General features: G+C 42.5%; 1 long non-coding RNA gene across 1 annotated transcript; it reads left to right on the forward strand.

The window, feature by feature from the left end:
* The first annotated feature begins 1806 nt into the window (after positions 1-1806).
* LOC130293869 (uncharacterized) lies at positions 1807-17472 on the forward strand. The gene is made up of 3 exons (XR_008848321.1): positions 1807-1826; positions 12901-12961; positions 17060-17472. It is a non-coding gene; the product is annotated as an uncharacterized LOC130293869 (long non-coding RNA).
* Positions 17473-25404: the final 7932 nt, after the last annotated feature.

The raw sequence follows: 25404 nt of genomic DNA on the forward strand, positions 1-25404 counted from the left end.
AGGCCATAGAAGCAGCACGACTGTAATATGTACAAAGCCCTAGTAAAAGTTCAGGGATCAATCTGTCAGCTGTATTTGTTGAGGAGACAATTCTGCATGTCAGTTTTTTTTCTCTGCTAAAATCATGAAAAATAACAAGCATCTAGCAGAACCCTAACAGACCCCTTTCAAAGTGAATGGGACCTGTTTTAACAGCATTTAGAGATATACTTTACCCATGGACCCAGAGAACAATAGACATGGTCTGTGCCATTAACATGAATTGAAAACATTGCTGTCTTTGTGACCTTTTCAGAGGTCATTCTACATAGAAGGGAAGCTGAGCTCTGCTGTGAATGGTGGTGGATCTAGTGTTATCTTTTTCACAGTGTCACATTTCACTGTACTCCTGTCTGTGTTGAGAAGAAAAGCTTTACTGTGAAATGATGTGTACAGAACATGAAGTCTTAGCTAAGTTTTAGGTCTAGTGGTCACAATGGATTTCAGGATTGTTTTAAAATATAAGCAGTGTAATGGAAAATTAGGGAAAAATCTGCATTTTTTTTTTAAACTTGGTTAACATAAAAACTTAAACAATAAGTAACAGGTAATTATGTGATGACACATTTACTTTTCCCCTCAAAGGGGTATTCCAGGCAAAAACTTTTTTTTATATATCAACTGGCTCCGGAAACGTAAACAGATTTGTAAATTACTTCTATTAAAAAATCTTAATCCTTCCAATAGTTATTAGCTTCTGAAGTTTTCTGTCTAACTGCTCAATGATGATGTCACATCTCGGGAGCTGTGCATGATGGAAAAATATCCCCATAGGAGCTGCACAGCTCCAGGGATGTGAATCATCAGAAAGCAGCTAGACAGAAAACAGCAACTCAACTTCAGAAGCTAATAACTATTGTAAGGATTAAGATTTTTTAATAGAAGTAATTTACAAATCTGTTTACATTTCCAAAGCCAGTTTATATATATAAAAAAAAGTTTTGGCCTGGAATACCCCTTTAAGGACCAGGCCAATTTGCGTGCTGTCATTGTTGCACTTTCGTTTTTTCCTTCTCGCCCTTTAATAGCCATAACTCTTAAAAAATATTTGTAAGGTGAAACTGAAAAAAACAAGAGCAATTTTTGGGGAGGTTTCTTTTTTTACATAATTCACTGTGGGGTCAAACTAACATGTCATCTTAATACTTTAGGTAGCATGATTAAAAAATATCCATTTTGTATAGTTTGCATCATGTTTTACTCATTTTTATATTCTAAACCTATCCTAAATCCGAAACTTTTTAGGAAAGAAAAAAAATTATTGCCATTTTCTTACCACTATACATTTTTTGTTTTTTTGTTTGCCAGGACCTATTTTTAGTTTTTTTGTCTTCCAGGTTCATTTTTGGCGCCACGATCTGTAGATTAATTGGTATCATATTGGTATTGATAAGACTCTTGATCGCTTTTTACTTCATTTTTTTCTGGGGTATGATGAGAAAAAACTATTCGGGGGTTTGGTATTTTTTTTACGTTTACAAGGTTCACCCTGCAGGATGAATAATGTTATATTTTTAATAGTTTGGGCAATTACACAGCGATACCGAATGTATTTATTTTTAATATGTTTACATATTGTTTATATGGAAATTGGGGTAAACGTTTGATATGGAAGGGGTTAATGTATGTGGGTTAAACCACTAGACCATTAGATTCCTCATACAGATCAATGTAGTTCCATTTAACTTCATTGATCTGTGTGCTCTGCACTCAATTGATAGAGCCTGCTGAAGACAGGCTCTATCAATCCCAGAGCTGTGACCGGTACAGGAACAGAGACCACCAGGGTACATTTAAATGTCACCGCTGTCAGTTTTGAAGGGTTTATAGCTCTTGATGCGAGCCCACGCCATACACCCTTAATGGCACAATGATTTGTACCCACAGTTGTTAAGGGGTTAAGTAACAGGAAATTTAAATGTTTTTGATTTTTCATATTAACTACTATAGAACCCTCCATCAACCCATACCCCTCCCCTCCATCAATCCAAATCTTTCCCCACTATCTACACATACACCTTCCCCTCCATCCACCCATACACCTTCCCCTCCATCCACCCATACCCCTTCATCCTCCCATATCCCTTCCCTTTATCTGCCCATACCCCTTCCCTTCATCCTCCCATACCCCTTCCCTTTATCCACCCATTGCCCTTCTCCTTCATCCACCCATTGCCCTCCATGAACCCATACCCCTTCACTTCATCCACCCATACCTTTCCCCTCTATCCACTAATATTCCTCCTCTTCTCCACTCATACTCCTCCCCTTCATCCACTCATACTCCTCCCCTTCATTAACCTATACCTTTTTCCTTCATCCACTCATACTCCTTCCCTTCAATAACCTATACCCCTTTCCTTTATCCACCCATACCCCTCCCCTTCATCCACCCATACCCATTCCCTTCACCTCATTGGTTGATTTTGGTGGACATAGGGGGACAGAGGAAAAGTTGGCCAGTTGCCCATAGCAACCAATCAGCGCACTTCTTTCATTTTTAACAAGGCCTCTGCAAAATGAAAGAAGCAATCTGATTGGTTGCTATGGGCAACTGGGCAACTTTTCCTTTGCACTGCTTTTGATAAATCTCCCCCATAGTGTTTTTTCAAACGTACTCTGTAACTATGTAACCAAAACGCTTTGCAGTAGGGCAGTTGAGTTACAGATCATGCCACCCCTCTGTGTAACCGCTTTCTTGCTACAGTCACCATTGACTATAGTATCTAGGAAGTCAAATGTCCAGGATCAGAGTTTTCTCAAAACTGATTTTGGTGGGTGTCAGCTGTAAATAACAACTACACCTACTGTACATTATATGTCCTTTAGGGTTAAAGTGGTTGGCTCTTTTCTTATAGAATTAGCAGCATCCCGGTTAATGTCATCTAAACCAGCTTGGGCTGCATCACAAGGAACAGCTTATAGCCAAGAGTGGCGCTGTTTGCGGAAGAAAGTAAATGCCCTTTTATAAACTTACTCTTTAAAGGGCACTATTTCTGTTTTGATGATAACAGTTTTATTTAGTTTCTTCATACAAAGATAAAGTCTAAACTTAAGAACATTAAACATGAGTTATAGAATAAAGTAATAAAAAACAGATTTGCTGATGTAAAGTCTTGTTGACATTGAGTCTGGCCTGTACGGATTGTCTATCACAACACGTTGTTGGGGAGAAAAGTTAAGACTAAAGCCCTATAAAATATACAGGGACAGTAATTGAATGCAGGTCTCCGAAATGCAACACTGGAACTCTGGAGATAAACAGTCTAGCAAATGGAAGGAAAAATTAGTGGCGCTAAGAAGGCATTTGCCAGCTTTATAATACATAGTTCCCTGAGGCTCGCAGATAAACAGTTTATGAGTAAGGCCACAAAGTCATTTCTTTGTTGCCATAGCAGCACAGTTGGACAGATCACTAAGATAATTTCCCTTGACGGCCATTTGCATGTTGCGCAGGAAAAAAGAAGAAAACAAGATGAAATTGATAAACACAGGTAACAAAAACAAAAGTAAACTAAAATTCGAAAGCTGGAAAGGGTAATGATGTGTGAGATTCTAGCTGCTTAAGTGTCTTTCGTCTGCGGTTTATGTGCAGGAGGAGGAAACAGGGATATTTTGGAAGTGACATGACCGAGACAAAAATGTTGTCTTTTGAAAGTAAATGATTAAGGTTCCCATTTAATGACCTTGAATACGTACGTCTTGAAAATTCCCTATGGATAAACACTAAAAGACATTGTGTGCCACCCAGCTTTCCCAGTCTTCCCAGTTGATGCACAGAATAGAATACCCTTTAGGAGAACACTGGAGGACATTGCATGCCGCTTAGCCTTCTCAGTCTTCCCAATTGATTCATGCATGGAGTACCCTATGGGAGAACACTAGAGGACATTGCATGCCACCCAGCTTTCCCAGTCTTCCCAATTGATGTACAAAGTGCCTCCTGAAGCCCCATGAGTGATAGGCTACTTGTCCTCATTGCACTCCTCACTGCAGCAGCACTGCCATGCACATCCCCTACCCCCACACTGTCTTCCCTCCCCCCTCACTCTAACCTATCTACTTAATGAGGGGGGGGGGGGGTGTTGGCTACCTACTTAACTACACACACCTAACTCCACTACCTACTCTTATTGGGTAGGGTGAAAAAGGTGGGAAAATTACAGTGCAGGACATCAAGGGGATACATTAGGGGAGATTTATCAAAACCTCTCCAGAGGAAAAGTTGCCCAGTTGCCCATAGCAACCAATCAGATTGCTTCTTTCATTTTTAACAAAGCCTCTGCAAAATGAAAGAAGCGATCTGATTGGTTATTATGGGCAACTTTTCCTCAGGACAGGTTTTGGTAAATCTCCCCCATTATTATTATTTGGGGCATTGTCAAGGTTTTTTCTGTGCACGTGAGAAAGATGCTGAAAAGCATGGAGTTTATGAGGGTTGTCTGGCAGATTCTGCAGAAAGGAGTCCTTGCAGGATAGCTGTATGGGCATTATATGGATATAATGACTCTATATGCAAGGGATTAGTATAGTTTTATATATTTCAGGGTGAAGGTGTGGTTAGGTTATAGGGGGCCCAAGCACATATCGTATTTTTCGCCGTATAAGACGCACTTTTTCTTCCCCAAAACTGGGGGGGGAAAGTTGGTGCGTCTTATATGGCGAATACACACCTGTAGGGTAGGTCCCTGCGGCCATCAACTGGCGGGACCCGTGGCTAACACAGGGCATCACCAATTGCGGTGATGCCCTGTATTAACCCTTCAGACGCGGCGATCAAAGCTGACCGCTGCGTCTGAAGCAAAAGTGACAGTAACCCGGCTGCTCAGTCGGGCTGTTCGGGACCGCCGCGGTGAAATTTTGTCGTCCCGAACAGCCTACAGGACACCGGGAGGGCCCTTACCTGCCTCCTCGGTGTCTGCTCCGTGCCGGCATCCCCTACATGGCGGCGCCCTCCTTCGACGTCATCATGTCGTCGCGCACGCCGTCCCGTCATCCAATAGGAGCGGCGTGCGTAGCGGCGTGATGACGACGACGTGATGACGGCAACGGAGAGCGTGGATCCCGGGGAAGAAGACGTCCGGAGCGTCGGGGACACCCCGGGGACGCAGCGACAGCGATGGAGCGACATCCAGGGTAGCGGTGACGAGCCCGGAGCGGCGGACACACGTGAGTATTACCTCCTATCCAGTGGTCTTCAACCTGCAGACCTCCAGATGCCAACGGCTGTCCGGGCATGCTGGAAGTGGTAGTTTTGCAACATCAGGAGGTCCGCAGGTTGAAGATCACTGTTGGGTGTAGAATGTTTTTTTTCTAGATTTTGCACCTTTAAAATTGGGTGCGTCTTATATGCCGGTGCGTCCTATAGGGCGAAAAATACGGTACTTTGCACAGGGACCCTCTGCTGCCTGTGTCCACCACTGCCCCCCTTTGATAGCAGCTCTCCAATTTGGATCATAGGAGGGTTGTTCTTGTGAGGAGGACCCTCTTCTAAGTAATCTCTAATAGAGGATACAGAACAACTCCTTCAATGAAGTGAATTAATTTACACTTCATTGGCTTTAACCTTGACTTCATAAACTTACCGCACACAGCTCCGAATTTAGCACAGAAATGTGTTTATTAAATTCAAAAAGGCAATTTCCTCCCATTTTAGTACGTAATACTTGATTATTTAAAGCCCGTAACCCAATTATGGATCGAGAATTGTATTTTCCATTCCTTTTTACACTGGTTTAATGATAAAATGAAAACCACACACACTTCAGTCTGCGGTATTAATCACGTGTCGGTTAGCGGTCTAGCTACAAAGAATTTCCCTCCTGCTTCCGCCTGCATTCTGTCAGTGATAGTTAATGTATATGGAGCTTGGTGCAGATCCGTGCGGACGCATATTAGGTCATATTTTATCACTTATAATAATAGACTTTGTGTTACAATGCACATCCGGAGACCTCTTGTAAATTCTATAGGCTTTGTTCCACCAACGCGCCTCATGGGGGCTTTGCTTTTTGCCAAGGACTGTAATATAGTACAAATGCAGAAGTAATGTACCATTCTAGACACTATATATGACCTAGACAAATCAATTTACAGTGCTCCCCAGAGCCCCGAACTTACTGCTGCTATAAAGATATGGGAAATCGTCAGTAAAATACGACTCAACATGAAGTGAGCTATTAAATGTTTGCAGCCTCACATCATAGGGAACTTTGGAAGAAGCCATTAAAGTGCACCTGTATTTTTATTTTATTTTTTATTTTATTTTTGCATCTTCACTGTATCCTAAAATTTAAAGATGCAAAAATATTTTTTAATAGCTATGTGAAGTCATGCTTGGGTAAATCCGCTGTGATTCATGTTTACAAGAATATCTTAAAAGAGAGTAAAAACATATGCAGATTTTTTTCGCATCTGTTTTTAGTTTCTGATTGTATAATTTTTTTTATAGAGTTTCTTCGTGTGATTGTAGGGGTGAGTAGTAGACAGTATCTTACCTGAGCTGTCCAGATTTTATGTACAGCAGGGCTTTACTACAAACTCATCAAACAACTCATTGACTTCTTTGGGAGAGTGTTGTTCATATGAATGTTCTGTGACGTGCAGTAGTCATTGGGTAGACTACTATTGTTCAGTGGGTTTCCGCAGTAAGACAGATAGAGGACCAAAAATCATCCTCCACAGAGTAAGAGAGGGAAATCATCCTCCACAGAGTAAGGGATAAAAACATGATCGATAGAGTTAAACTGTTGGGATCCCAACCGAGCAGAAGAATGCAGGAACATTTGGGGGCATTTATCATTGTAGCTGTAAGTGAAGCCTTTTTTACACTTTTTTTTTTTGTGTGCTGGTAATGTGTAGGAGCACTGAATTTATTAAATGGTCGCAGTGGGACCCATGTAATCAGGTGCACGGAGCGAATTCCGCTCCGTGCCAGGTGAATGGTAAACACAGTCACCAAGGCCCCTCCATTCATGTTTATGGGAGGATGCGTGATGGCCGTGTACACCCCTCCCCTAGACCTGAATGGAGGGGGCGTGGCGTGAAATCCTGATCAGGGAAGCCCCAAACTTCTTTGACCGTAACGCTGCAGCTCCAGCCCGGAGATCGCGGTGGTCCCTGAGCCGGACCCCCTCGAGATCAGACATGTTATCCCCTATCCTTTGGATAGGGGATAACATTTTAACATGCTACAATCAACTTTGATATCGGCATCTGTACATTTAATGCCAGCTATTGGCAGCAATGCTGATGGCCAGCATTAGTAGTAAGCCCCTGATGTTGATAGCAGACAGTACTTACTGGGTATGAAGTGTGCTCAGCTGTGAACGCCCTTCGTACACGCCGGACCGCAACCAGGATATACATAAATGCCCTGTGTCGTTTAGATGTTAAAAAAAAATGCACAGATTTCCATGTGGAATTTAGATGTGGAAACTATTCAAATGCTTCTTAAACAGACTCTTCAAATAAACTTTATGTGAACCCTCAGGTCTCTTGAATGAGTAGTTTACCCTTATTGCCAACTTTGTGGACCCCGCACTCTCACAGCCATCCTCAACAGTTTTACCCATCTTCTTTTCTATATTGTCTAAACACAGTTTAAATTTCCATTATTCAACCCACTTCCATCAATCATAATGTTTGTGATCTGCAATAACATTATGAGAGGTAAATTCCTGTTCCATGGCTTCCTCCCTAGTGACAAATTGCCTTCAACTTCTAGCATTGAAAGTTTGTAAAGCGGTTTTGGGATCCAATTTCTAACTATTCTTTGTCAGTTTTAGTGTCTGAAATTAGAAAATTTCCCGTAACAGTCGGACGTGGGTATTTTCCAGACTATTGATAGTTTCCAGTACGTTGAAGGATTTGATGATTTCCAATGTCCACCAAAATTGTGTTCATCTGAAGAACAAACAATGCTGCCACCTACATTTTTTTACAGTATAGAAGGATTGTTGGGGGTGTCTTGAAGAAATCCCCCCAATATGTTTTTGGAAATGGTTGTGTGATCTTGAAGAGTAACAACAATTTCACCAAGCAATGTGCTCCAAACAATGTTGGACACTTTCTCCCAATTGTATATATAGGCTTTTGAGAATACATGACCATTACACTACATACACATTTGCATAATACGGATGCATTTATGGGTCTGTATTATGGCCCCAAGTCCCAGCCTAACCATGGCTTTCTGATGATCTGAACTCACAGTTGTCAGTTTTTGTCATCTGACCCACAGTCAGGCCAAAATTTGTGGCTGTAATACATTAATATAAACGCAATGTCAATAGAATATAGATGCAGCGCTCACCATTCCTTCCTTAAAGGACCTTTGTACTGATGCATTTTACATATTTCTGTGACTGGGGTGCAAAAATAAACAAACTAAACTTTGACTCACCTTCCTACGTTCCCTCGTTGCTCCGATACCGGCCTCACGGGTTTCTGCTGCGGCCCTCTTGCTGCTTCCTGGGGATGGCGACGTCACAAAGCCATCAGCCAATCACCGGCCGCAGCGATGTCCCACCTTGGCCGTGATAGGCTCTGCACGGCTCCTTACATGACAGTGCGCTCAGCCTATAACTGGCCGAGGCGGGACATCACTGCGGACGGTGAAACACTGACGGCTCTGGGACGTCACCGTCCCCAGGAAGCAGCAAGAGGTCTTCCACGGAGAACCGTGAGGCCGGTACCAGAGCAACGGGGGAACGTAGGAAGATGAGTCAAAGTTTATTTTGTTTTGTTTTTTGCAGCTCGGGCAAAGGAATATGTAAAATGCATGCAGTACAAATGTCCTTTAATACCACTTTTACTGAATCAACAGCAACACACTTACATCAGCAGTTTTTCGGATTCATGGGATCCACAATGGGACCCATAATATGATGGGGGTTCTGCATAGTGGGCAGACTGTCACAGATGGGCAGATTTTGGCATTTCTTTTTTTTTCACGTGTTCCCAGGCAATTTGGGGATGTTCCTAGGAGACCTGAGGGTTGTGCTAGAGGCGGGAGTTACATTTCCCAGGATTATCTTTGTAACTATTGATCATTATAACAGAATAAAACAATCTAGCATTTGTTTCTTTCTGCGTGGTTTTTATATAACACTTTAGACAATTTCCCCCATATTTGCTCATAATACAGTCCCTCTAAGAAGGGGGGTCTTGTGAGGATTCATGGCTTTTCTATGACCCTTTGGCCAATTCCCCCATTTGCTAGTTCCTCTAGGGAGTCGAGTCTTGTGAAGATTCTTGCCTCCCAGGAGCAAGGGGATTGGCTCAGCCATTTCTCTTTGGGCCTCATAGCAGCATTATTTTCTTTCCTCTATGGTATGTAAATTGTAGTTTTAAATTACCAGCTTTTTCCTTGAATGAAGAAACGGTAAAGCTAGGTTCGCTTATAAATTACTAGCTGTCAATAGGATTCTGCTACCAGTCGACACTACCGAATTTAAGCAGTGGAGTTTCCATGGGTAATTCGCACAAAATTCAATGCCATCCATGGGAACGACAATGTCTGTGTGGTCCTAGTGCCAACTGATTCAGTCAGTGCTGGGCTCACTCGGAATCTCAGACCCAAATTTTTCCAGCCAGAAATTCTTCACAGTGAACCTAGCCTAATGCTTAATTCTCATAAATTGATGGCACATGGCTCTATTACTTAACCCCTTAAGGACCAAGCCCATTTTCTCCTTTTAGGACCAGAGCGTTTTTTGCACATCTGACCACTGTCATTTTAAGCATTAATAACCCTGGGATGCTTTTACTTTTCATTCTGATTCCGAGATTGTTTTGTTGTGACATATCCTACTTTATGTTAATGGTATATTTTCGTCTATACTTACATCATTTCTTGGTGAAAAATTCCCAAATTTCATGAAAAATTTGAAAATTTTGCATTTTTCTAACTTTGAAGCTCTCTGCTTGTAAGGAAAATAGACAGACCAAATAAATTATATTTTGATTTACATATACAATATGTCTACTTTATGTTTGCATCATAAAGTTGACATGTTTTTACTTTTGGAAGACATCAGAGGGCTTCAAAGCTCAGCAGCAATTTTCCAATTTTTAACAACATTTTCAAAATCGGAAATTTTCAGGGACCAGTTCAGTTTTGAAGTGGATTTGAAGGGCCTTCATATTAGAAATACCCCACAAATGACCCCATTATAAAAACTGCCCCCTCAAAGTATTCAAAATTATATTCAGTAAGTGTGTTAACCCTTTAGATGTTTCACAGGAATAGCAGCAAAGTGAAGGAGAAAATTCAAAATCTTCATTTTTTACACTCGTATGTTCTTGGAGACCCAGTTTTTTTTTTTTACAAGTCATAGGAGAAAAAGCCCCACAAAATTTGTAACCCAATTTCTCTCGAGTAAGGAAATACCTCATATGTGTATGTCAAGTGTTCGACAGGTGTAGTAGAGGGCTCAGAAGGGAACGAGTGACAATGGGATTTTGGAGAGTGAGTTTTTCTGAAATGGTTTTTGGGGGGCATGTCACATTTAGGAAGCCACTATGGTGCCAGAACGGCAGAAAAAAATCCACATGGCATATTATTTTGGAAACTGCACCCCTCAAGGCACGTAACAAGGGGTCCAGGGAGCCTTAATACCCCACAGGTGTTTGACAACTTTTCGTTAAATTCGGATGGTAAATGAAAAAAGAGATTTTTTCACTAAAGTGCAGTTTTTTTCCAAAATTTACCATTTTTATAAAGGGTAATGGGAGAAAATGCCCCCCAAAATTTGTAACCCCATCTCCTCTGAGTATGGAAATACCCAAGGTTAGGATGTAAAAATGCTCTGCGGGCGAACTACAATGCTCAGAATAGAAGGAGTCACATTTGTGTTTTGGAAAGCAAATTTTGCTGAAATGGTTTTTGTGGGGCATGTCACATTTAGGAAGCCCCTATGGTGCCAGAACAGCAAAAAAAAAGCCCACATGACATACTATTTTGGAAACTATACCCCTCAAGGAACGTAACAAGGGGTACAGTGAGCCTTGACACCCCACAGGTGTTTGACGACTTTTTGTTAAAGTCAGATGTGTAAATGAAAAAATATATATATTTTCACTAAAATGCTGGGTTTTCCCCAAATTTTACATTTTTACAGGGGGTAATAGGAGAAAATGCCCCAAAATGTGTAACCCCATTTCTTCTGCGTATGGAAATACCCCATTTGTGGATATCAAGTGCACTGCTGGCAAACTACAGTGCTCAGAAGAGGAGGAGCGCCATTGAGCTTTTGGAGAGAGAATTTGTCTGGAATGTAATTTGGGGGCCATATGCGTTTACAAAGCCCCCCGTGGTGTCAGAACAGTGGATTACATTTTTCATTTTCACAGACCACTGTTCCAAAAATCTGTCAGACATCTGTGGGGCATAAATGCTCAGTGCACCCCTTATTAAATTCCGGGAGGTGTGTAGTTTCCTATGGGGACTTTGTTAACACACGTGGCCTTCAATTCCGGACAAATTTTCTATCCAAAAGCCCAATAGCACTCCTTCTCTTCTGAACATTGTAGTTAGCCCGCAGAGCACTTTACATCCACATATGAGGTATGTTCTCACTCATAAGAAATGGGGTTACAAATTTTGGGGGGCTTTTTTCCTATTTTCCTTTGTGAAAATGGAAAATGTAGGGTAACACCAGCATTTTAGTGAAAAAAAATTTTTTTTCCTTTTCCAATCCAACTTTAACGAAAATTTGTCAAACACCTGTGGGGTGTTAAGATTCACTATACCCCTTGTTATGTTCCGTGAGGGGTGTAGTTTCCAAAATGGGGATAACACGTGGGTATTCATTTTTTGCGTTTATGTCAGAACCGCTGAAAAATCAGCCACCCCTGTGCAAATCACCAATTTAGGCCTCAAATGTACATAGTGCGCTCTCACTCCTGAGCCTTGTTGTGCATCTGCAGAGCATTTTACGCCCACATATGGGGTATTTCTGTACTCAGGAGAAATTGCACTACAAATTTTGAAGGGCCTTTTTTTCCTTTTTTTTTTTTTTTTAAAGTATGAGGCAACACCAGCATGTTAGTGTAATTTTTTTTTTACACTAACAGGCTGGTGTAGACCCCAACTTTTCCTTTTCAAAAGGGGTAAAAGGAGAAAGAGCCCCTCAAAATATGCAATGCAATTTCTCCCAAGTACGGAAATAAACCATATGTGGCCCTAAACTGTTGCCTTGAAATACAACAGGGCTCTAAAGGGATTGCATAGGGGTGGACATAGGGGTATTCTATGCCTGTGATTCCCAAACAGGGTGCCTCCAGCTGTTGCTAAACTCTCAGCATGCCTGGACAGTCAGTGGCTGTCCAGAAATGCTGGGACTTGTTGTTTTGCAACAGCTGGAGGCTCCATTTTGGAAACACTGCCGTATGATACGTTTAACATTTTTATTGGGGGGGGGGCAGTGTAAGGGGGTGTATATGTAGTGTTTCACCCTTTATTATGTGTTAGTGTAGTGTTTTTAGGGGACATTCACATGGGCTGTTTTACGATGAGTTTCCCGCTAGGAGTTTGCGCTGCAGCGGAAAATTTGCCGCAGCTCAAACTTGAAGCAGGAAACTCATATACAGGTATCTATGCCACCACTTCAATCAATTTCTCAGAATCTTCATTATCATAACACTATCCGTCAGATATATTATTCTTATACAGGATCACCTATCTCCTCATTCTACGTAATCCACTGTGTTATCTTATGGCTTTATTTATGGTCATTTATAAGTGTCCATACTTCTTTTAGGTCCTAGATTACAGGTGCACCATTCAAGTGATGCTATCTATCTACTTTCTATATACTTATATTGAATCCTGATGACTGATTAATATTTGTGTTCCAGGTCCATGGATGCACCCCATGTCCCATAGGTGTCAAGGGCAATCCCACCAATCAAATTATAGGTAAGTATTCCATATATTCTCTCTTTTTATTTCATTTTTTACAGGTGGTTATCTCATTAGTCAATTGCTCAGTAATAACTCTCTTTCATTATAAATATTGTTAACATGTGATTGTTAATTGGTTCCAATATCTAATTGCGGCTAAACATATATATACAGTATGTACAAAATAATACTAAATAAATGGTGTAAGTGTAAAACCTTCATTTAGGCCTCCAGGATTCAAGGTGTTTAGGCAAAAAATCCATTTAGCTTCTTCCTTCATCAATATCTTATCTAAACTCCCTCCTCTTGGTCCCAGTTTAATCTGTCGTAGGCCGAAAAATTGTAGGTCCCTCGGATTTCCTTTATGTTTAAGCCAAATATGTCTGGCAAGAGGAGTCTCTGCCCGGGTGTTAATGCAACTCACATGTTTCGATATTCGGCGTCTTAGCTCCTGTATCGTTTTACCGATATACAGGAGGGGGCAAGAACATAATGCCCCATAGATTATTGGCTTCGGCAGTTAATGAAATCAAACAGTTGGTACTTCCTATCATCAGCTGGTTTTATGAATTCCTTCCTCCTTTTTAGATAGACACAAAAGGAACAGTTTCCACATGGACAAGTCCCAGAATTGGGGTTCTGTAACCAGGTCTTTTTTGGTTCTGCTGTAAAATGACTATGAACCAATTTTTCTCTGAGGTTCTGACCTCGCCTATATGTAACACTCGGATGTTCTTTTAATACTTCACTTAGATCCTTGTCAGCCAACAAAATTGGCCAATACTTCTTTAACACCTTATTTACTTCTACGGACCTATCATCAAATGTTCCGATACATCTCATTTCTTTTCTACGTCCTGTCACTCCTCCCTCCATCCTACTATTTCTCAGAAGATCTTGTCGAGAACTGTCCTTTGCCCGTCTATATGCCCTTTGTATCCATCCGCAAAACGTTTACTTAATTTCTGGCTTTCTAGCTCGAAGGTACCCTCTTCAGAGCAGTTCCTCCGCATGCGGAGGAACTGGCCAGTAGGCATCCCTCTTTTTAAAGGTAGGGGGTGCCAGCTGTTCCAATGGAGCAGGCTATTAGTGGCAGTTGTTTTCCTGAATGTGCAAGTATGCAGGCCACCCCTTCCATCCTTTTGTATGGTTAAATCCAGTAAGTTTATTTTGTCTTCGTGTAGCTCATAAGTGAAGTGCATCCCTACCTCATTCCTATTAAGTGAAGAAACAAAATCGTGAAAAAGATTACCATCACCCTCCCATAAAATTAAAATATCATCAATAAAAGGGCCCCAAAAAGAAATGTGTTTAGTGAATTTATCATTGTCCTCCGTGAATACTATTGTGTCCTCCCACCAACCAAGAAAAAGATTAGCATATGTAGGTGCACACACCGTGCCCATAGCCGAACCTTTAATTTGGTGAAAAAATTTGCCATTGAAAGTAAAAAAATTGTGTGTGAGGACAAACTCAAGAAGTGACAGTACAAATCCATTATGTGGGTGAAAGTGTATACCTTTAACTTTTAAGAAATGTGCCACCGCTTTAAGACCTAGATCGTGTTTAATGTTTCTATATAGGGCCTCCACGTCCAGGCTAGCCAAAAAAGTGTGATTGGACACCACAGTGTTATTTAGTTTACATACTGTGTCCTTAGTATCTTTTAAGAATGAGGGAAGGGCACTCACAAAGGGAGTAAGTAACTCATTCACATATCTACTACATTCCTGGGTCAAGTTGTCGTTACCCGATACGATGGGTCTACCTGGTATGGGAGTGACCTGCTTATGCACCTTCGGGAGTTCATAGAAGGTTGCTGTTACAGGGTTTGGATTATACAGTACCTTATATTCCTCCTCAGTAATAAAGCCTTTTTGTAAGACATCTCTCAGTAATTCTTGAAGTTCAATAAGATATTCTCGCGTGGGGTTCCTCGGGAGCACCTCATAGGTGTACTTATCCTCTAGTAATCTATTAACCATTGCAACATAATCCTTTTTGTTCAATACTACAACGTTACCGCCCTTGTCAGATTGTTTAATTTTTATTTCACCATTTGTCTGCAAGGTCTTAAGGGCTTCCCACTCTGATTTAGTTAAATTTAGGGTTTTTTCTCCCTTTCCTAGATTTAATCTTAATTAAATCCTGGGTAACAAGTTTAACAAAGCTCTCAATACAGTTGTATTGGGAGAATGGTGGCGTATTCTTACTTTTTAACTTGAGAGAGGATAGTGGTGCAGTTGGATTACTGGGGCCCACCTCATTTTCCTCCAATAAACCTATCAGTAATTCCAAAGCCACTGATTAACGGGTATTCATCTCACTATCTACCATATTTGCATGATATTTGTGTAGTGCTAATTTCCTTGCAAATAAATTAACATCCTTTACCCGCGTAAACAGGTCAAAGGATGGAGTTGGGGAAAAGGAGAGGCCCTTAGCCAAAACCCTCTTTTGATTATCAGTAAGCAGGGTATCAGATAAATTGATGATTTGTAATTCATCTTCTTTATGGTCAGTAATCTCTGTCCCCAAAGGCAGAATCATGTCTGCCTCCGCATGCCTAAAAAACCCACAGCTGATGGAGGGCCACATAATGATGGTGCTGGTGTAAATCCTGGTGTTATCATCTGGGGAGGGCCCACTGCTGCATTCTGGCTTATATGGACACCTGATATTCCACTCTGGCCAGTACTTGCTACTGTATTGGTCTCTGACCCCAATGTAAAGGAGGGTACTGAGGAGAAGGTAGTAGATGCAAAATTTAGATTCATTCCACTCTGACTGGGTGTCATTGCAGACCCTCCAGATCTTTGATTTTAATTTACTTGGGCTTGATGACATATTGTATCAAGCCCTGGTCCCGCTCGCGGTGCAGGTGTCTTCCTGGGGTTAAAGTTCCTCCTAGGAGCGTTTTTTCGCTTAGTGCCTGTACGTGAGGAAGTACTACCACCCCCCACAGAACTGTCAGTCTCTGAGGTGTCACTATCAGATACACCAAAATTAGCAGTTCTTCTAGGTGGTCTATTAATAGTTTTGAGATTATATATCCTGCCTGTTTCAAAGTCAGTGCTATCTCTAATAAACTTCCTGTGTTTTTTCTCCTTAAGTTCTTTCTTATAACTTTCAATGTTCTTTTGGAGGTTGGTCTCCAACCTCACAAAATCAGGCACTAATGCAAAAGTCTTGATTTCAGAGATTTCCTTTTCTAGTTGTTCAGTAATCTTATTATAATACTTTTTTTCATAATCAAGAAGCTATGTCATCATCCTCAGGGAGTTTTCAGTTAGAAGCTGTTCCCATCCCCTTATGAATTCTGCATCTTCAGTGTGTGAATGGGGATTGATATGAATCCTTAACCCTCTATACACAATACGTTTTTGGACATAGGCGTCCAAGCTGGCTATCTCCCACCACGACCTAGTGTGGGATCTGAAAGTCCTTGATAGTTGTTTAAATGCAGAATTAATATCAATATGATGGATGGGTAAATTCTCTCTTGAGAACACCTGAGAGGCTTCAGACTGAAGGTTTTCAAGGTTTTGCCACTGTGATAACAAACCTTCCATACTCTATTAACCCTTCCTTCTTTTAATCAAGGAGGGAATAGGGTCCAAAAGACGCATATAGCGCCAATCAAACCAACCAACTAATCAATTGCCCCTAAGGGAAGGTGGGGTACACTAATACAACACCAACAAAAATTGTGCCCAGAGGGCACTAATCCCTCTATCCTTCCCTCTAAAACTTAACTTTTATTGTAATTAAATTATAAGGAGTATCAAAGTTTAAAAGCACAGCACCATCCACTGTTTGTAACCACTGTCTTGCTTACAGTATAGCAGTATATGTATTTTTTATATGACTGCTCCCTCCGGAGCTAGTCTTATATTGCTAGTTGATGCCCTTACAGTTGATACTGTGATGTTTCTGGGTGCTGACGGCACACCTGCAGTGTGCGCCAGCAGCTAATGGACAGTGATGCCAGTTATTCCTACTGAAGAAAGGGTCGATATTCCAGTACCCTGAAACGCGTCCAGGAAGCAGATGGCATCTATATGTGCGGCTTTTCACTTGGCAGTTGCAGTTTTAATTCAATATACCTTGCAGAGGATCTATGCGGTCAACATCTACGGCTCCTATTCCATCTTCACTCCGGTGAGGCCGTCGTTCCAGCAGAGCTCCCAGTGACGTCACACGCCAACTCCACGAGGCCGACTACTGGAGTGCATCAGAGAACTAGCAAACAGCTTTTGTCCCAGATCGGATACTAACGTGGACTGCCTAACATCGGATACCGGTGAGCGCATAACTTCTACTCTTAAAGCGCTTCTATAATCTTGTGCATACAGACGGGCAGCCTAAATAACGGGTCCGGTGCAGTTCGGACCAGCTGCTATTATAACCGGCAATATCTCTAGTCAGCGCCTGCCAGCGCAGGCAAATATCGGCAGTTTAGTCCACAGACTTTCTATTACATCTTACTCTGCTGGAACTTTTAATATCTCTGCTTTCAGTGAATACTGTAATCCTGATACACTTTCATATCAGAAGGACAATATTGCAACATTGTTCCATAACAACTGCTATTCATATTAATTGCCATTCATCTTTATTGAAAGAACAGTTTTGTGATCTATTACACTCACACTCTTACAGGGAACCATTTATTGCTAGATATCTTTATATGTTATCTGCTATATGAACGCACATTAGAGGCATCAGGAATTATTTTAGTGTATTTTACTTTATTTTCTGATCCCATAGGGCCCTGTGAGGGGATCATCTTAATCTAATTTTTATAATTGATGTGATATTATAATAAATATTACTGTCAATTGAAGCACGGTCTGTTCCATTCATTATAAATATTAATATTATATACACTCTCCTTGAGGTTTTGGGTAAATATTTTTGCTACTGAACTTTTTCCTCTTGCACCTAGGGTATAGGTGCCTATCCAATTTAACCTCGGATTAGTGTATTAATTGGGAGCTGCACTTATTCTGACGGCCCTTCTCTCCCCCTGGTTATCGGTGCCGCTGCCCGTTCTCTCCCCCTGGCTATCGGTGCCGCTGCCCCATTGCCAGCACCGATAGCCAGGGGGAGAGAAGCGGCGCCGGCAATGGGGCAGCGGCGCCGACAGACAGGGGGCTGCTTCAGGCCTCCGTTGTGCGTCCCCTGCATCGTTGCTATGCGCTGCGAGATGCAATCACGTCACTAGTCATTGCGTCACGCCGTGCAGTGCATAGCAACGACGCATGGGACGCACACCGGAGGCCTGAAGCAGCGCGGACCTGACCCCGGCAACAGGTAATTAAACAACCGGGGATGGGGGAGGCAACGGGGCAGCGGCGCCTGCAATGGGTGCCGCTGCCCCTTCTCTCCCCCTGGCTATCGGCGCCGTCAATGGGGCACCGGCACCGATAGTCAGGGGGAGAGAACGGGCAGGGGCGCAGACAGCCAGGGGGAGAGAAGCGGCGGCAGCAGGGCTCTAGACCCCAGGAAAGGTAGGGGGAGAGAAGTGGGCAGCGACGGCCTCTCTCCCCCTGCCTTTCCTGGGGGTGTATCGGGGTATACGCATGCACACACACGCACCCTCATTTTACCAAGGATATTTGGGTAAATATGTTATAGGCTGGTACGTGGTATACCCCGATAAATACGGTAAATTACCCTATCAGATACAAAAACTTTTTATATGTTGTACAATTTTTGCACCTCAGCACTTGCACTTTGGTAATATAGATGTGCTTATATATTAATTTGTTTCACTTATATTTTTCATGTTTGTCGTCATTTATTTTTGATATTTCATGAATTTCCCTTTTTATTATTTATTACATTTCAACGTATGTATTTTTCACGTATATATATATATTTATTCACTTTGGTCCCCTCATAGGGTATCATCTAGTACAGTCACTAATAATATTAATATATTTTTCATATATTTTTCATCTTTTTTTTTTAATCTATTATATATTCCTCTAAGCACTCAATTTCCCCTTCATATATCTATATATATATATATATATAATGTGGTAACCACGAGTGAAACCCGTGACCGCCTACTACGCTGGGGTTAGCTACTTGGTTCTTGGGGGGGTCATGAACCCAGGGTCGGATGGTATTAACCCTTAATGTCACGTGACGCCACTGTAGTCTTGGTATCTCCCGGGGTACTACAGGTCCGGGGAACTCCGTCTCCCCAGAGGCTAGCAAGGAAAGAATTGACTCCACACTAGGTTGAAGTTTAGCGGAGGCTTTACTAACTTGAAGATAGGTGGTACAATCTCCACAGCGCTCAACCAAATTCTCCCAAAGGTTAAACAGACAGTCTCTAGAGGACCCCACAGCTTGCAGTGCCTGGACTTGATATTGCATATATGCTTGGCTCTTACGGCCGGACTAGGAGTTTTAGGTCTGCGCTATATTAGGCTTGAGATTAAAGTCACTTACTGAAGTGTCGGTAGATTTGTGGCTTCTCGCCAGAAGATAATGAATTGTCCTTTAGGAATTCTCTGATCAAGGCTGAAGTAAAGGCTTGCTATTAGTTGGGGTTACTTCATGCTTTTCTTATCTCTCTCTCATCTTTGCTCTCACTCCTCTGCGGATTCTTCACTCTGAACTCTGAACTCAACTCCTTTACTCCTCTCCTCCTCCACTCTCCTACTCTCCTTTACACAGGAAATGCCAACCCTTATAAGGGAAGGCTAAACTAAAGCCCATTGGCCAGGCAGATGTGGATCATAGAGTTGTCTGTATCCCCTTTAGGATTTACAATAAAGTTACATACAAGTAATAACATAATATAACACCTTACACAAAAGTTTAGTCTAGCCCTCAGTCCTCCACTCTCAAATACCCTGACTAAGCATGAGGTTGCTAGGTAACATACTTAAAGCTACAGACACCTAATAATGGATTGCTAAGTTATAACAGTGCAAATACACATTAGAAATGGTTGAGTCCCTGCAGGGGAGCCCCCAGGACACTGGAGGTCTCAATCTGACAGGGCCTAAAATACCTTGACACAATGTACCTGTACTGGGACACCACATATATTTATATATATATATATATATATATATATATATATATATATATTCACTTTTGTTTATTATACACTTATATATTGTGCCATTTCAACATCATATATAATAACCCCCTCCCAATTATTATCTTTATCAATATATGTAGCATATTCTTTCATATATTTATTTATCTATTTTTATGCTATATGTGTTGCCCTGTACATTGTGCAGCCTCATGTGTGTTGTTGTGGGACATTATCTTCTTTGTTTTATAAATTATTCTCTTATTACCTTATATGCCACTGGCCCATTCTGTTTTTGATAGCTTCATGAATTAATATATATATGGCTTAAACATCTGCATATGTGTGGTGGCCATATTGTTGCAGCCTCCTTGGCTGTCTGTGTCCCGGCGGCCATATTTCTGGGGCCATTTTGCATTGGCCATCTAAAGTATTGATCTGTACATGTGTGGCAGACATGTTTTTGTAGCACACATTCAGTTTGGCCTCTAGTGTTTGCAGTTGGCTATCTTGCCATAGCATTTTCTGTATTATATGACATATGCCATTTCTGGCCGCCTCCATCTGGCGTCCCTCCCACACGCGTTAGCAACACTATTATTTCAGCTTCAACAGGTGTGTAATTCTATTGCAATTGGCCCAATATGATTATAAAATGTACCCTGCCCCAGTTGCCCACCACTCCTTGAAAAAGCCCCCAGGGTGAAACATTTTGGAGGTGTGGTGCATGATTGGGGGTCTCTGTATATCTGTTCACTAGCCGTCTTGGACCGCTTTTTCTGGTTCCCAGATACTTGCTATCTCTTATTGTGCTTGGCACTGCTTTAGGACACCATTCCTATGTATTAATAAGTATTTATTTGTCACTTATCTATATTTCTAACTAGTCCTACCATATACATCTGTGTGGGACTATTGTATTATTGTTTTTGTTTTGTATAGCTGGCCATGACGTCTTATTAGTGCTACATAGCCATTATCATATTTGACTCTGTGCCCCTCCTTTCCCTAGTCCCCACCTTTTTCGGTGTCCATGCCTCTTACTATTAACCAATTTTTTGTATTATTGTCATAATAAAGATTACCTATTTTTATAAATGGTCCGTTTTTGAGTGGTCTTTGAGGTTGATAGGTTACTTAATTCAGTGGTTTTAAGCACCACAGGACCTTATCATTTGGATTACATTGGATGTATCCCTTCTTTATGTTGGTGGTAATGTTGTACATCTTGGCTAAACTTAACCTTCCTAATATACTTAGAAGAAAATTTGATTTCCTTTTTATAGAAATCATGGCTTATAAAATCATGGCTTTCTCCAAGCTAAAGCACAGGCATGGACTGTAAGCGAGGGTGGGCTAGTACTCCTCTGTGTCTGATACGATAGGAGAGAGTACAGAGTAGTACTCCCAGACAGGAGAGAAAACAGAAGAGTCCTATCAGACAGGAGAGAGCACAGAGGAGTATTATCAGACTGGAGAGAGCACAGAGGAGTCCAATTAGACACTAGAGAGCACAGAGGAGTCCTATCAGACAGGAGAGAACACAAAGGGGTCCTATCAGACAGGACAGAGCACATAGGAGTGCTATCACACTGGAGAAAGCACAGAGGAGTGCTATCAGACAGGAGAAAGCACAGAGGAGTATTATCAGACGAGAGAGAGCACAGAGGAGTATTATCAGACGAGAGAGAGAGCAAAGGGGAGTACTATCAGACAGGAGAGTGTACAGAGGAGAACTATAAGACAGGAGAGAGCACAGAGGAGTACTATAATACATAGAAAGCACAGAGGAGTGCTATCAGACAGGAGAAAGCACAGAGGAGTCCTATCAGCAGGAAAGAGCACAGAGGAGTGCTATCAGACAGTAGAGATCAAAGAGGAATACCGTCAGACAGGAGAGAGCACAGAGGAGTACTATCAGACATGAGAGAGCACAGAGGAGTCCTATCAGACAGGAGAGAGCACAGAGGAGTGCTATCAGACAGAAGAGCAAAGAGGAGTCCTATCAAACAGGAGAAAGCACATAGGAGTCCTATCAGACAGGAGAGAACACAGAGGAGTGCTATCAGACAGGAGAGAGCACATAGTAGTACTTTAGACCAAAGAGTGCAGAGAGGAGTACTATGAGACCGGAGGGAGCACAGAGGAGTGCTATCAGGCATGAGAGAACAGAGTGGAGTGCTATCAGTCAGGAGAAACACAGAAGAGTGATATCAGACAGGAGTGAGCACAGAGGAGTACTATCAGACAGGGGAGAGCACAGAGTAGTACTATCAGACAGAAGAGAACTCAGAGGAGTACTATCAGACAAAAGAGAGCACAGAGGAGTCCTATCAGACAGGAGAGAACACAGAGGAGTACTATCAGACAGGATAGAGCACAGAGTAGTACTTTAGACCAGAGAGAACACAGAGGAGTACTATGAGACAGGAGGGAGTACAGAGGAGTGCTATCAGGCATGAGAGAGCAGAGAGGAATGCTATCAGTCAGGAGAAAGCACAGAGGAGTGATATCAGACTGGAAAGAGAACAGAGGAGTCCTATCAGACAGGAGAGAACACAGAGGAGTACTATCAGACAGGAGAGAGCACAGAGGAATACAATCAGACAGGAGAGAGCACAGAGGAGTACTGTCAGACAGGAGAGAGCACAGAGGAGTGCTGTCAGACAGAAAAGAACACAGAGGAGTCCTATCAGACAGGAGAGAGCACAGAGGAGTACTATCAGAGAGGAGAGAGCACAGAGGAGTGCTTTCAGACAGAAAAGAACACAGAGGAGTCCTATCAGACAGGAGAGAGCACAGAGGAGTCCTATCAGACAGGAGAGAGCACAGAGGAGTCCTATCAGACATGAGAGAGCACAGAGGAGTACTATCAGACAGGAGAGTGCACAGAGGAGTACTATCAGACAGGAGAGCGCACAGAGGAGAACTATAAGACAGGAGAGAGCACAAAGGAGTACTATAAGACAGGAGAAATCACAGAAGAGTACTATCAGACCGGACAGAGCACAGAGGAGTGCTATCAGACAAGAGAAAACACAGAGGAGTCCTATCAGACAGGAGAGAACACAGAGGAGTACTATCAGACAGGATAGAGCACAGAGGAGTGCTATCAGGCGTGATAGAGCAGAGAGGAATGCTATCAGTTGGGAGAAAGCACAGAGGAGTGATATCAGACTGGAAAGAGAACAGAGGAGTCCTATCAGACAGGAGAGAACACAGAGGAGTACTATCAGACAGGAGAGAGAACAGAGGAGTACTATCAGACAGGCTAGAGCACAGAGGAGTGCTGTCAGACAGAATAGAACACAGAGGAGTCCTATCAGACAGGAGAGAGCACAGAGGAGTACTATCAGACAGGCGAGAGCACAGAGGAGTGCTGTCAGACAGAAAAGAACACAGAGGAGTCCTATCAGACAGGAGAGAGCACAGAGGAGTACTATCAGACAGGAGAGAGCACAGAGGAGTCCTATCAGACAGGAGAGAGCACAGAGGAGTGCTATCAGACATGAGAGAGCACAGATGAGTACTATCAGACAGGAGAATGCACAGAGGAGTACTATCAGACAGGAGAGAGCACAAAGGAGTACTATAAGACAGGAGAAAGCAGAGAAGAGTACTATCAGACCGGACAGAGCACAGAGGAGTGCTATCAGACAAGAGAGAACACAGAGGAGTCCTATCAGACAGGAGAGAGCACAGAGGGTCCTATCAGACAGGAGAGAATACAGAGGAGTGCTATCAGACAGGAGAGAGCACAGAGGGTCCTATCAGACAGGAGAGAATACAGAGGAATGCTTTCAGAAAGGAGAGAGCACAGAGGAGTACTATCAGAAAGCGTTGCTCGCGAATATTCGCAATTCAAATTTTTATTGCGAATATCGCATATTTGCGAATTCGCGAATATTGCGAATATAGCACTATATATTCATAATTACGAAAATTATTTTTTTAGCATATGCAAAATTTTAGGCGCATATGCGAAAATCTATGCGCATATTGAGTCCTCCCTCATTTAATGGTATAGGGAACTATGATCAGTGCATTAACTTTGTGATTTTTTGCCCATGGGAACCAATAGGCCCATTGGGGTCTATGGGGATCTCACAGCATGTTAAACAGTGTGCTAAGCAGGACTATCTCAGCAGCACAGTGGAATGGGAGACCACCATGGGTTTGAGTCCTGTGGTGTTACAGTGTTGTGGTTAAACTTTACTTTCCTGGGAAAGCTGCTGAGTTGCCCATAGCAACCAATCAGATCGCTTCCTTCATTTTTCAGAGGCCTTTTCAAAAATGAAGGAAGCAATCTGATTGGTTGCTATGGGCAACAGCACAACTCTTCCTCTACACTGGTTTTGATGAATCTCCCCCATAGAGGGAGATTAATCAAAACCTGTCCAGAGGAAAAGTTTCTGAGTTGCCCATAGCAACCAATCAGATCACTTCTTTCATTTTTCACAAGGCCTCTGCAAAATGAAAGAAGCCATCAGATTGGTTGCTATGGGCAACTCAGCAGCTTTTCCTGGAAAAGTTTCTGAGTTGCCCAAAGCAACCAGATTGCTTCCTTAATTTTTCAGAGGCCTTTTCAAAAATGAAAGAAGCAATCTGATTGGTTGCTATGGCAACTCAGCTGCTGTTCTAGGAAAGTAAAGTAACTGTAACACTCTGTCCCACCCCAGGACATGAACCCGTAGTGGTCTCCCATTCCACTGTGCTGCCAAACCAGTCCTGCTTATCTTACATGCCATGAGATCCCCATAGACCACAATGGGCCTATTGGTTTCAATGGGCAAAAAATCACAGAGTTCATGCACCTGTCATAGTTCCCTATAACAGTGGTCGGCAAGCTGTGGCTCGCGGCTCTTCACACACTTTAATGCGGCTCCATGGTGGAGCTGGAGATGTCAGCTGTCCCGCTCCACCACTTCGTCACCTTTCACACACGCTCCGGGCTGCAGTTGCTCCATTCTTGAAGTGTCAGGGACAGCCGCAGGGACGCCATCCACGGCAGGCAGGCGCGATGACATCACATTATCGCGCCGGCGCCCGGAAATCACATCCCTGCGGCTGTTACTAACACTTCTCAAGAACGGAGCAGCCGCAGCCCGTAGCGTGTGAGAAAGATGATGGGTGTGAGAAGGGGGGAAGCAAATAAGTGAGGGGCACATGTCAGGGGGGGGGGGCATTATATATGAGGGGCACATGGCAGAGGGGCATTATATGTGGGGACAAATGACAGGACCCCCCCCCCTGTCATGTGCCCATATAATGCCCCCCCTGTCATGTGCCCCTTATATATAATGCCCTCTGTCCTGTGCCCCTCAGATATAATGCCCCATGTCCTGTGCCCCTTGCATATAATGCACCCTGAGGGGCACATGTCAGGGGGGCATTA

Source organism: Hyla sarda, chromosome 1 (assembly GCF_029499605.1).
Source record: "Hyla sarda isolate aHylSar1 chromosome 1, aHylSar1.hap1, whole genome shotgun sequence".
Classification (NCBI taxonomy): domain Eukaryota; kingdom Metazoa; phylum Chordata; class Amphibia; order Anura; family Hylidae; genus Hyla; species Hyla sarda.